This window comes from Bos taurus, chromosome 28 (assembly GCF_002263795.3).
Source record: "Bos taurus isolate L1 Dominette 01449 registration number 42190680 breed Hereford chromosome 28, ARS-UCD2.0, whole genome shotgun sequence".
Lineage (NCBI taxonomy): Eukaryota > Metazoa > Chordata > Mammalia > Artiodactyla > Bovidae > Bos > Bos taurus.
In genome coordinates this window covers 41,214,569-41,227,457 of record NC_037355.1, presented here as the reverse complement: position 1 = coordinate 41,227,457, position 12,889 = coordinate 41,214,569, and the positions used below count along the sequence as shown (strand labels likewise).

Here is a 12,889-nt window from a genome sequence, read left to right as displayed (position 1 = left end):
TTCTTCTAGATTATCACAATTATGAGTGTATAATTGATCAAATTAGTGTTAAATTGATTAACTATTAGAGTATAATTAGTCAACCGCATTTTAAAGGCAAAGTTTATTGGAAATGTACCTCTTAATGGTATGGGTAAAGCTGTTTTCAATTAGTTCATGTATCTATGGATAAATATTGCTGGAATTAAGAAAAAGCTCTGACATCAGTCTGTTCCTATTTTTTAATACATATAAATATGGAGGTACTATATTAATAAAAAATAAGAGTGGAAAGAATTTTGCTATAGTAGTTTCTATTCGGAAAGCAATAAATAATTAGAACCACCTGACATGCAATGGATTTGTTTCCAGGACATTAGAGTAACTCAGTTATTAAGCATGGATGCCAGTAATGTATCATATTATTTCTTTACTGTCATGCCAGAGTAGGAGCAATGTTCATAGTAAGATTAGGGATAAGTGAGTGATATGCCATTATTTGTAATGTGGGAGAATAATTATTAATCCCAGGTGGGTTGGTACATCAGTTTTTGGACCACAGTATATGAGAAAGGTGGGGATTTAGAAATGCATGTCCCTAAAACTTGGGCTTCCCTAGTGGCTCAGTGGTAAAGAATCTGCCTGCCAGTGCGGGAGCCATAGGAGACACTGGTTTGATCCCTGAGTTGGGAAGATCCCCTGGAGGAGGAAATGGCAACCCACTCCTGTATTCTTGCCTGGAGAGTCCCATGGACAGAGGAGCCTGGTGGGCTACAGTCCATGGGTTCTAAGTTGGACACAACGAAGTGACTGAGCACACGTGCACATAAGGAAGACGGGGATTTAGAGATGAATGTCCCTAAAATTTAATTGTGCCTTTGTATGTTTTGGCATGCCTTTCTGTAACTCCAGAAGTCTCTGTATATAGTTGAAAGAGTTAATTTTCTGTGTGGCTCATTGGTTGAGGACTGACTTGGGTATGTGGATGTGTTCCCTATTCTTCTGCAAGGGTGGGCAGAGATAGGCAGCTTGAGCAGGAGGCCATGGGAACAAACAAGCTTCTTGGCGTGTGGGTGGGCAGTGGCAGTGGGCCATGAGGTTCTCCGTGGGCAGCTGTTGATAGGGAATGAGAATTGAGTTGGACTGTTCTGTGTAGTGGGCCCAGCTGAATGGTTCTTTTGGAGTTGTTTTATCTTTAACATTACATACAGACTTTGTGTTTGATAGGTATGTTTTATAAATAATTAAAAAATTATAAAATATAATTGAAATCACCACTTGAAATACTTAGCATTTTTTTCAAGTACTTTTTACTTTCCAAATCTTTGAGTAAAACTGATCCACTGAGGAAGTGTGCCATATTTTTCCTTTGACTTCTTAGGTGCCCCTTATAAGTAGCCACACACCTTTGTTGACAGTGAAAAATCAATTTCCATTCATAGAAGCATGCTGTTGACAGTTTCTTATGTATATTTTCATAATCTTCAATATGCACAGCATGTAAATCTATATATCCCTAAAAATATAAACACATAGATGACAGTGTGGTATACACGTGTGTATACTGTGTATGTATGTGTGTACGGAAAAATCATTAAGATATACACATCAGTATTTATAAAATGTACCTTTTCTTCATGGTTTTCTGTTATATGAATATACCATACTTAAGTCTCTTAGGAATAGTTTGGCTGTTTTGTGGTCATTTGCTATTATTAACTAAGAAATGCTATATGGAACATCATTCTACTTTCATGTTTGAGCATCATGTTCTCATATATAATGGTAGAAGATGTTTCTAGAAGTGGACTTGAAATAGCATACATATTTAAATATTCAGCTGATATTGCAATATTTCCCATTGACACTGGCTTTTTTCCCCTAGCATTATTCTATTGAACTTTGGAGTTTATCTAGCTGAAAGATAGAAAAAATATCTTCTTTATTTTGGGGGTTTAATTTTTTTCTACTTTAGAATATGTGAAGTTTTATTTTTTTTTAATGTAAATAAAATTATCTGCACATGGTACAAAATTACAGTGGTTAAAAGCTTCCCCACCTCCTTTTTCCAGTTGTGCCGGTTGTTCTTGGAGGGATTGACCATTCATAGTTCCTTTTGTTACCCTTTCTGACATATGCTGTGTATCTACAAGAAGTTCAAGCAGTTACAAATTTGTGTGTGTGTTAGATCTACAAAATGATGACTTGGTGTTTAATACCTTGCTTTTTCACTTAATATGTATCGGGAATAAGTCTCTGTCAAAATATGGAAGTTTTCTTTCAGGCCTCCTTCTCTTTTTTATTTAAAAATACTGTTGCATTCATGGTATGTCAATTCCCCCTATGTTTTTTGTTTTTGTTTTTTTTGTAATTTCCTAGCCAGTTCCTTGTAGATGTCAGATTTTGGGTTGTTTCCAGTGTTTTTGTTTTCTTTAAAAAGTTGCTTTATTTTTTAGACAGTAAACAGCACTTAATAACTGTGTGGCTGTTAACTGTCTAGCAACTGAAATCTACTGTCCCTCATGTGCAGAATGGGAGACAGGTTTACATTTCTTTATCTGAAACATTTTAGGCCAGATCTGTCTTGGAATTGGGGTTAGTTTGGAATTATAAAGTATGTTTTTTTAATATGAACCCCCATCAGGTGCCTGGCAGCACTCTATTCAAAGACAAGTTTTATTCAGAAAAAGAAAATACTATCAATAGCCTTACTTAAATGAGGTCAGGTTTTGCTTCAAAAGGCATTATCAGAAAACTTTGTTTTCAGAGCTTTTTGGATGTTGCAGTTGTGGATAAAGGCTTGTGAACTTGTAATAGTACCTACATCAGATGGTTGCTATGAGATCAAATGAATTAATGGGTGGAAAGTATTTGGGACAGTACCAGGCACATACTGAGGGCTTAGTAAGTATAAATATAGTTCAGCTTTGTTTTACTTTCTTTTTCCAGCTTTATTGAGATATAATTAATATATAATGTTTACTCTTGATTTTTAATTGTGGATGAAGTTGAGTATCTTTTCATAAGTTACTGATTCATTCTATTTCTTCTCCTATTGATCTTTGTGTCTATACCTGCTTTTTCTGCTGGAACATTGATTGACTTACTGATGCCTAAGAATTCTTATGACACCACTATATTAAGGGAATAAGCCTTTTCTATTTCCCTAATGATTGATGATGATCATTTTCCATGCTTATTTTGGTATCAGTATAGTTTCTTTGATGTACCCTCATATTTCTTTGCTTATTTTTAATTGAGTTGCTTATTTTCTCATTGAACTTTAAGACTTCTTTATTTCCGATACAAGTATTGTATCAGACATTTATTGCAGATATTTTCTGAGTCTGTGATTTGTTTTTGCTTTCCCTTAACAGTGTTTTTTGCAGGGCAGAAGTTAGTTGTTTTGATCAAGTCCCATTTTATCAAGTATTTCTGACAATAGAGTACACTCTCCTCCCTAGGCATCCCCTTCTTTAGACAGCTCTAGTTAATCTTTAATGCTGTTGCTTATCAGTCCTTATAGTTTGAATTGAATGATGTCTATAGGTTTAATAAGTTTGTTCCCTCTTTGCATGACAGCCATGGGCACCCCACTCCCGTACTTTTGCCTGGAAAATCCCATGGACAGAGAAGCCTGGTAGGCTGCAGTCCATGGTGTCGCTAGAGTCGGACACGACTGAGCGACTTCATTTTCCTTTTCACTTTCATGCATTGGAGAAGGAAATGGCAGCCCACTCCAGTGTTCTTGCCTGGAGAATCCCAGGGACGGGGGAGCCTTGTGGGCTGCTGTCTATGGGGTTGCACAGAGTCAGACACGATTGAAGCGACTTAGCAGCAGCAGCAGCAGCAGCAGGATAACAGGACCACTGACAAAATGTGGTTCACTGGAGAAGGGAATGGCAAACCTCTTCGGTATTCTTGCCTTGAGAACCCCATGAACAGTATGAAAAGGCAAAAAGATAGAACACTGAAAGATGAACTCCCCAAGTCAGTAGGTACACAATATGCTACTGGAGATCAGTGGAGAAATAACTCCAGAATGAAGAGATGGAGCCAAAGCAAAAACAGCATTCGGTTGTGGATGTGACTGGTGATGGAAGCAAGGTCCAGTGCTGTAAAGAGCAGTATTGCATAGGAACCTGGAATGTTAAGTGGCAAATTGGAAATGGTCAAACAGGAAATCGCAAGCGTGAACGTCGACATTTTAGGAATCAGCGAACTAAAATGGACTGGAATGAGTGAATTTATTTCAGATGACCATTATATCTACTACTGTTGGCAGGAATCCCTTAGAAGAAACGGAGTAGCCATCATAGTCAAGAAGAGTCCAAAATGCAGTACTTGGATGCAATCGCAAAAACGACAGAATGATCTCTGTTTGTTTCCAAGGCAAACCATTCAGTATCACAGTAATCCAAGTGTATTCCCCAACCAGTAATGCTGAAGAAGCTGAAGTTGACCGGTACTGTGAAGACCTACAAGACCTTCTAGAACTAACACCCAAAAAAAGATGTCCTTTTCATTATAGGGGACTAGAACAAAAGTAGGAAATCAGGAAACACCTGGAGTAACAGGCAAATTTGGCCTTGGAGTACAGAATGAAGCAAGACAAAGGCTAATAGAGTTTTGCCAAGAGAACACACTGGTCATAGCAACAACCCTCTTCCAACAACACAGGAGAAGACTCTACACATGGACATCACCAGACGGTCAACACCGAAATCAGATTGAGTATATTCTTTGCAGCTAAAGATGGAGAAACTCTATAGAGTCAGCAAAAACAAGACTGGGAGCTGACTATGGCTCAGATCATGAACTCCTTACTGCCAAATTCAGACTTAAATTGAAGAAAGCAGGGAAAACCACTAGACCATTCAGTATGACCTAAATCAAATCCCTTATGATTATACAGTGGAAGTTGAGAAATAGATTCAAGGGATTAGGTCTGATAGAGTACCTGATGAACTGTGAACAGAGGTTCGTGACACTGTACAGGAGACAGGGATCAAGACCATCTCCAAGAAAAAGAAATGCAAAAAAGCAAAATGGTTGTCTGAGGTGGCCTTATAAATAGCTGTGAAAAGAAGTGAAAGCAAAGGAGAAAAGGAAAGATATACCCATTTGAATGCAGAATTCCAAAGAATAGTAAGGAGAGATAAGAAACCCTTCCTCAGTGCAAAGAAATAGAGGAAAATAATAGAATGAGAAAGACTAGAGATCTCTTCAAGAAAATTAGGGATTCCAAGGGAACATTTCATGCAAAGATGGGCTCAATAAAGGACAGGAATGGTGTGGACCTAACAGAAGCAGAAGATATTAAGAAGAGGTGGCAAGAATACACAGAAGAACTGTACAAAAAAGAGCTTCACGACCAAGATAATCACAATGGTATGATCACTTACCTAGAGCCAGACATCCTGGAATGCGAAGTCAAGTGGGCTTTAGCAAGCATTACTATGAACAAAGCTAGTGGAAGTGATGGAATTCCAGTCAAACTATTTCAAATCCTGAAAGATGATGCTGTGAAAGTGCTGCACTCATGCCAGCAAAATTGGAAAACTCAGCAGTGGCCACAGGACTGGAAAAGGTCAGTTTTCACTCCAGTCCCAAAGAAAGGCAATGCCAAAGAATGCTCAAACTACCACACAATTGCACTCATCTCACACGCTAGTAAAGTAATGCTCAAAATTCTCCAAGCCAGGCTTCAGCAATACGTGAACCATGAACTTCCAGATGTTCAAGCTGGTTTTAGTAAAGGCGGAGAAACCAGAGATCAAATTGCCAGTGTCCGTTGAATCATCAAAAAAGCAAGAGTTCCAGAAAAACATCTGCTTTATTGACTATCCCAAAGCCTTTGACTGTGTGGATCATGACAAACTGTGGAAAATTCTGAAAGAGATGTGAATATCAGACCACCTGACCTGCCTCTTGAGAAATCTGTATGCAGGTCAGGAAGCAACAGTTGGAACTGGACATGGAACAACAGACTGGTTCCAGATAGGGAAAGGAGTACGTCAAGCCTGTATAATGTTACCCTGCTTATTTAACTTACATGCAGAGTACATCATGAGAAATGCTGGGGTGGATGAAGCACAAGCTGGAATCAAGATCCCCGGGAGAAATATCAATAACCTCAGATATGCAGATGATACCACCCTTATGGCAGAAAGTGAAGAAGAGCTGAGGAGCCTCTTGATGAAAGTGAAAGAGAAGAGTGAAAAGTTGGCTTAAAGCTCCACATTCAGAAAGCTAAGATCATGGCATCTGGTCCCATCACTTCATGGCAAATAGATGGGGAAACAGTGTCAGACTTCATATTTTTGGGCTCCAAAATCACTGCAGATGGTGATTGCAGCCATGAAGTTAAAAGATTGCTTGCTCCTTGGAAGAAAAATTATGACCAACCTAGACAGCATATTAAAAAGCAGAGACATTACTTTGCCAACAAAGTTCCGTCTAGTCAAGGCTATGGTCTTTCTGGTAGTCACGTATGCATGTGAGAGTTGGACCATAAAGAAAGCTGAGCACCAAAGAACTGATGCTTTTGAACTGTGGTGTTGGAGAAGACTCTTGAGAGTCCCTTGGACTGCAAGGAGATCCAACCAGTCCATCCTAAAGAAAACCAGTCCTGAATATTCTTTGTAAGGACTGATGCTGAAGCTGAAACTCCAATACTTTGGCCACCTGATGCGAAGAACTAACTCATTTGAAAAGACCCTGATGCTGGGAAAGATTGGGGGCAGTAGGAGAAGGGGACAACAGAGGATGAGATGGTTGGATGGCATCCCTGACTCAGTGGACATGAGTTTGAATAAACTCTGGGATTTGGTGATGGACAGGGAAGTCTGGTGTCCATGGGTCGCAAAGAGTCGGACATGACTGAGCGACTGAACTGAATTCAACTGAGGATAACTGTTAAGTTTAACTTTGTAGGTAATGTCAGAGTGGTGGTTCCTGGTTTTGCTACGACCAGTTGAAGTTGCTTTACGTTCTCCACAGTTCTTGGCATTGTGAATTTTAACTCTTGGTGGTTTTGCAGTAGCATCTTATTATAGTTTTAATTTGCATCTTCCTAATAACTTACAAATTAAATGTCTTAATTTATTTTATATGTTTATTGAATATTCTTTTTGAAATCAAGGGAGTGATCAAATCGCTTGATACTTTTTTTTTTTTTTTAATTGGATATCTTGTTGTTGAGTTGTAGGCATTGTAACTCCTCTGCCCCACTGGTCTGGGTAGTTCTCTTGAAAAACATTGTAGTTTTTAATCTTTTCTTTTTTTGTGGTTGCGGGGGGGCGGTGCACACTGCAGCATACAGGATCCTGGACTGGGAGGAAATTCCCTAAATAGTGTTTTTTTTTTAAAGTTTTTAATTGGAGTATAATTGCCTTACAGTGTTGTGTTAGTTTCTGCTGTACAACACAGTGAGTCAGCTACTAGCATACATGCACCCTCTCCGTCTGGAGCCTCCCCGCCTCCCCCGTGGGTTGCCCTCTAGGGCATCGTGGAGCACTGACTCCTGTGCTGTGCGGCAGCTTCACTCAGGGACCTGCTTCACAGGTAGTGGGTGTCAGTGCTGCTCTCTCAGTTTGTCCTGCCCCGCCTTCCTGTTCTGTGTCCACAAGTCCATTCTCTGTGTCTGTGTCTCTGTTTCTGCCCGGCAGTTTCTACCATTTTTGCCCTCTATTTCTGCCATTTTTCTAGACTCCATATATATGCATTAATTATGATATATTTCTCTTTCTGACTTTACTCTTTATGACTGACTTTAGGGTCAGAGTATATGCCTGGTAGTGGGATTGCTGTGTCATATGGTAGTTTTATTTTTCGTTTTTTTTTTTTTTTTTTAATTTTTATTAACGATAATTCTAGTGATAACAGGTAAAGAGATCATTATTTGCTTTTTTTAAAAGGATAAAATTATTAAGCCTGAGGCTATTGTGACTGGAGTTGCAGCAAGCAAATTCATGACTAGGGACCCATGATTCCTAAGCAAGTTTGTGAATGGCAAGTTCAAGATAATATTAAACAGTAAACATACGCTTTACATCTGTTACCTTTGTAGACCTTTAAGAGGCCCAGCTGCTGTAGCATACATGGTAAAGTAAAGTGAAGTCACTCAGTCATGTCTGACTTTGTGACCCCATGGAGCCTACCAGGCTCCTCCACCCATGGGATTTTCCAGGCAAGAGTACTGGAGTGGGTTGCCATTTCATTCTCCATATTTTTTGTTTTTTTAAGAAACGTCCATACTGTTTTCCTGGAGAAGGCAACGGCATCCCACTCCAGTACTCTTGCCTGGGAACTCCCATGGACGGAGGAGCCTTGTAGGCTGCAGCCCATGGGATCATGAAGAGTCGGACACGACTGTGCGACTTCACTTTCACTTTTCACTTTCATGCATTGGAGAAGGAAATGGCAACCCACTCCAGTGTTCTTGCCTGGAGAATCCCAGGGACGGGGGAGCCTGGTGGGCTGCTGTCTATGAGGTCACACAGAGTCGGACACGACTGAAGCGATTTAGCAGCAGCAGCAGCATTCTGTTCTCCATAGTGGCTGTATCAATTTATATTCCCACCTACAGTGCAAGAGAGTTTCCTTTCTCCACACCTTCTCCAACATTTATTCTTTGTAGATTTTTTGATGATGCCCATTCTGATAATTGTGGTTTTGATTTGCATTTCTCTTATAATGAGTGATGTGGAGCATCTTTTCATGTGTTTGATGGTGGTGCATCTTTGGAGAAATGTAAAAATGTGGGGCACTTCACAAATTTACATGTCATCTTGTGCTGAGGCCATGCCAATCTCTATATCTTTCCAATTTTAGTATATGTGCTGCCGAAGCGAGCACATTAGTGGTTTTTTAATGGACATTTAATTTTGGTGAAATTTCTTTTGCTTTGGAGAAGGTAAAGAAGTTGAAGATAAATGATGTTTCAGAACATGTTATTGAATAGTCTTTCCCATAAAGATATGAAGTTCTACAGTTAACATATACTGATTTCCCACAGACATTTTGCTCCTTCCCTTGTCCTTTATCAGTTAAAAAATATATTTTGGAGTGTGTGAAAACTTGCTGAAATTATAGATACTCTCCCTGAAAACTGTGTGCACAGACATTTTTTTCATACAGTTTCATGAGATTTGTGGAAACCATGAAATCATTCATAAATCTCTAATCAAACCTCCCTTCCCACTTTTTAAGTATTTCAGCGTTCACTTCATCCATGGAAGCCTTAAATTATCCCACCTGAGTAATTTCCTTTATAAAACCATGTATACTCACATTATTTGGACACGACTGAAGCAACTTAGCAGCAGCAGCAGCAGATGTGTTTTTATTTTAAAAGGAATCCTCTATTTCCTTTCAAAATTAAGACTCTTAAGGAAATAGTAGACCTTTAATTAAACTTCTGTGTAAGGTTGCTTACTGTCTTTTAGATAAGCAGAATTAAGGTTAGAGAGGAAATAAAGAGTTGCCAAATTTTTACACATCTAATTACTGTCTTAGGTGTGCAGTTCGATACCATGTTTCTCAAATTCCAAATTCCGTGTAGTCTTTACTATGCTAAATTCCCTCCCTCATATGCTACCTAATATATAAAAGACTGGGTAGATGCTAAAATCTAGTGACATTAAAAGGCATTTACTAAGTATCTTTGAAGATGGTGCTAGGGTAAGTCTTCTTCTGAAAACTTTCTCCATAATCCAGTCTTCACCCTCTAGGTTAAGGAAAAACAGTAGGCTTTAAAATGTAATTTTGGAATCCTTGCTTGAAGCTGATAGACACAGGGTCTTAAGGAAATATTTTTGAATGTACAGGTTAAATTCCACTAAGAAATGTCTCACTAAAAGGTTATTAAAAATATACTCTATATTTTGGCAGAGTTGTTACAATAGTTTGCATTTGTGTGGTGGTCTTTAACCTGCAAGTATCCGTAGTTACATTATCTTCTTTTATCTGTTCAAATTGTCTTTGAGACAGATTTTATTAGCTCATTTTTTCAGGTGAAGAAATTGTCCCCACTTCTTAGGGTGACTTGCCCAAGGTCATTTTAGCCAGTAAGTGGCAGAGCTGGCACTTACCCATTTAACTCCTGAACTTTATCTTTGCTAGAAATGCATTTCTGTTTACATAGCTGGTTTAGCTTAAAACAGAGTTAATACTTACCTTCTCTGTTAAAAAAAAGAGTTGAAGGTGTGTACTGGGTTGGACATTTGAACAAAGATAGATGAGTATGCTTTCTTGCTGAGGTGGTGTGAGTGAACCTGTTGGCATTTGGAAAAGAGTTTAGCCATCTAAGAACTGGAAATAAGGAAGATTTCCAAATAGAAATGTTACAGAAGCCCTAAAATTGTCTCAGTACAAGCCATTGTAAAAGAAAGAAAAGAGAAAAACAACCCAATTTTTACTCCCTTTCTCCCTGCCTTGATGTTTTGAGATATAACTTTATCTGACAGGGAAGCTGGGGTCCGTTTGAGGAGGCAGGATAGTTGAAAGTAATTGCTCTTTTGCATTTTAGAACAGGATAGCCTTGCTCTCTCTTCTGAAGGTGTAGTTGAGAATATTTGTTGAAGACATAAATGGTGAAGGACTGTAGAAAGTATTCGGTTTATATGTTAGAATACCGTTGTAGAAAACTTAGGTAGCTTTTCTTGTGCAGAGCTCTTTGTTGATTTCCTTAGCTTTTATCTATGTAACATATTTCATAAATTTAAAAACTATAATATACTCTTATAATTCATCTGTAAGATTATGCTATGTAATTGAATACATGAATAAATTATATTTGCTAGTGACATAACTTTTAGTGACAGTACTTCATTCTATAGGGCTCTTTATTACTCTTTGCACTTGAATATATAAAGATATGCTCACAACAGAGTTAGATTTACACGTGAAAGGCAGCCCATGAGAATACTCTGATTTTAGGGGAAATGGGAGTGGTAAGTAAAACTTGAAGTAGTAGTTTTTAAAAATGTGAATAATAAAGTTTATTGTTATCATAAAACTTTTTTTGTCAAAAGGATGTTTTTACATAAAATAATTAGAAATAGCTTAAATAAATTTTGTAATATTAAGACAATACTGTGTAGCTATAAAAATGGTGTGGTATGATATTTGATGATATCTTATACACATCTTTGTAGCTAAGCATACAAAGCATTCCCATAGGCATTTGTTAGCAAATAATTCCATTAATAATGCTGTAAAGTAGTATGGGTCAGTTGCTTCCCTTTTGAACAGAGGAAGAAATTGAAAGCCTCAGGAAAACTCCCTAAGTTAAGGGTCTTCTCTGAGCCCTACATAAGTCTCCAGATTGAGCTACTAGTGCTCTTTCCACTTGTTATAAAAGCAGTGGTATCGTTTCTTAAGGTTTGTTTTTAAACTTGGCTTTGTTTCAGCCCCTTTTAAGAACGTATCAGGTGTCAGTCAGCTATTAATTGTTAGCTTTTCAGTATTAGTGATATGATACTTCTGAGATTATGAAAACTAGAGTTCCTTGCCTTTGCCTGAGAAATATCTAAGAATAAAGCACGTATACCTGTAAATTAGATGCCTCCTAGAAGTAAGTAAATATAAATTACATTTACAACCATTGGGTAGCATTAAAAATTATATAGTGGATTCATGTAAAGCACCCCTTTGCTTGTATTTGATGGTTTGTTAATTGAGATTTGTAAAGGACTTTTATAAATGTAGTTTTTTTTTTGTTTTGTAACTGTATTAATTTATCATAAATATTGAACCTGGGTTTTTCTACCAACAAGTACTTGGAGAATTAATTGTAATACCAGTTTGAATCATATTTCCACCTCTTATTTAGAAAGATTAAAAAAATATTTCTGATGTCAAAATTAAAGACAACAAAAATGGATTCCCCAGCTATAAAATGAATGGGCAATTCATGATTTACCACTGGTTGATATGGATAAATACGGGCTTCCCTGGTGGCTCAGTGGTAAAGAATCTGCCTGCGGTGCAGAAGACGCAGGAGGTCCTGGGTTCTGTCTCTGGGTTAGGATGATTCCCCTGAAAGACTGCATGGCAGTCCACTGCGGTATTCTTGCCTGAAGAATCCCATGGACAGAGGAGCCTGACAGGCTACAGTCCATAGGGTACGAGTCAGATATGACTGAAGCAACTGAGCATGCAGCAGGATATGGATAAATAACCACTGTAGCCATGAAACTTAGGCATCAGAGGCACTGTTTTTAAAAAAGTGTTGAAATTATATGGCTTTCACGATTAGAAGAAGGAATGAAAAGCAGAGTTGACTACAGAAACCTGAATCTGGAACAGGTTTCTAGACAGAACTGACATGCCCTGTGGGCAACTCTACTCTGGAGAAATAGGCATTGCCAGAATGTCTTCATTAATTGTGTTACATTGTTTCATTTCATTTCAGTCACTCAGTCCTGTCGGACTCTTTGCGACCCCATGAATTGCAGCACGCCAGGCCTCCCTGTTCATCACCAACTCCTGGAGTTTACCCAAACTCATGTGCATAGAGTTGGTGATGCCATCCAGCCATCTCATCCTCTGTCATCCCTTTCTCCTCCTGCCCCCAATCCCTCCCAGCATCAGAGTCTTTTCCAATGAGCCAACTCTTCGCATGAGGTGGCCAAAGTACTGGAGTTTCGGCCTCAGCATCAGTCCTTCCAATGAACACCCAGGACTGGTCTCCTTTAGGATGAACTGGTTGGATCTCCTTGCAGTCCAAGTTACATTGTTTAGGTTCTACTAAATAATTTTTAGTTTAAGCATTTTTGTTTGAAAAATCCATTGTACCTCTGAGAAGGTTTGACTGTGTGTATGTCATTGAATTGATCCTGTTGTTTAACACTGCTGAAATCTCTTTAATTGAGGGTACCAATTTTAAGGGACTTGGATACCTAGG

The 12,889-nt window shown here is 38.4% G+C and overlaps 1 protein-coding gene and 1 non-coding gene across 6 annotated transcripts in view; one reads left to right on the top strand and one right to left on the bottom strand.

Annotated features, from left to right (window-relative positions):
* Positions 1-12,889, top strand: part of WAPL (WAPL cohesin release factor) — a 77,435-nt gene that overhangs the window by 10,811 nt on the left and 53,735 nt on the right. The window lies entirely within an intron of this gene.
* LOC112444790 (U6 spliceosomal RNA) lies at positions 8,736-8,838 on the bottom strand. Its single transcript, XR_003033160.1, has one exon. It is a non-coding gene; the product is annotated as a U6 spliceosomal RNA (small nuclear RNA).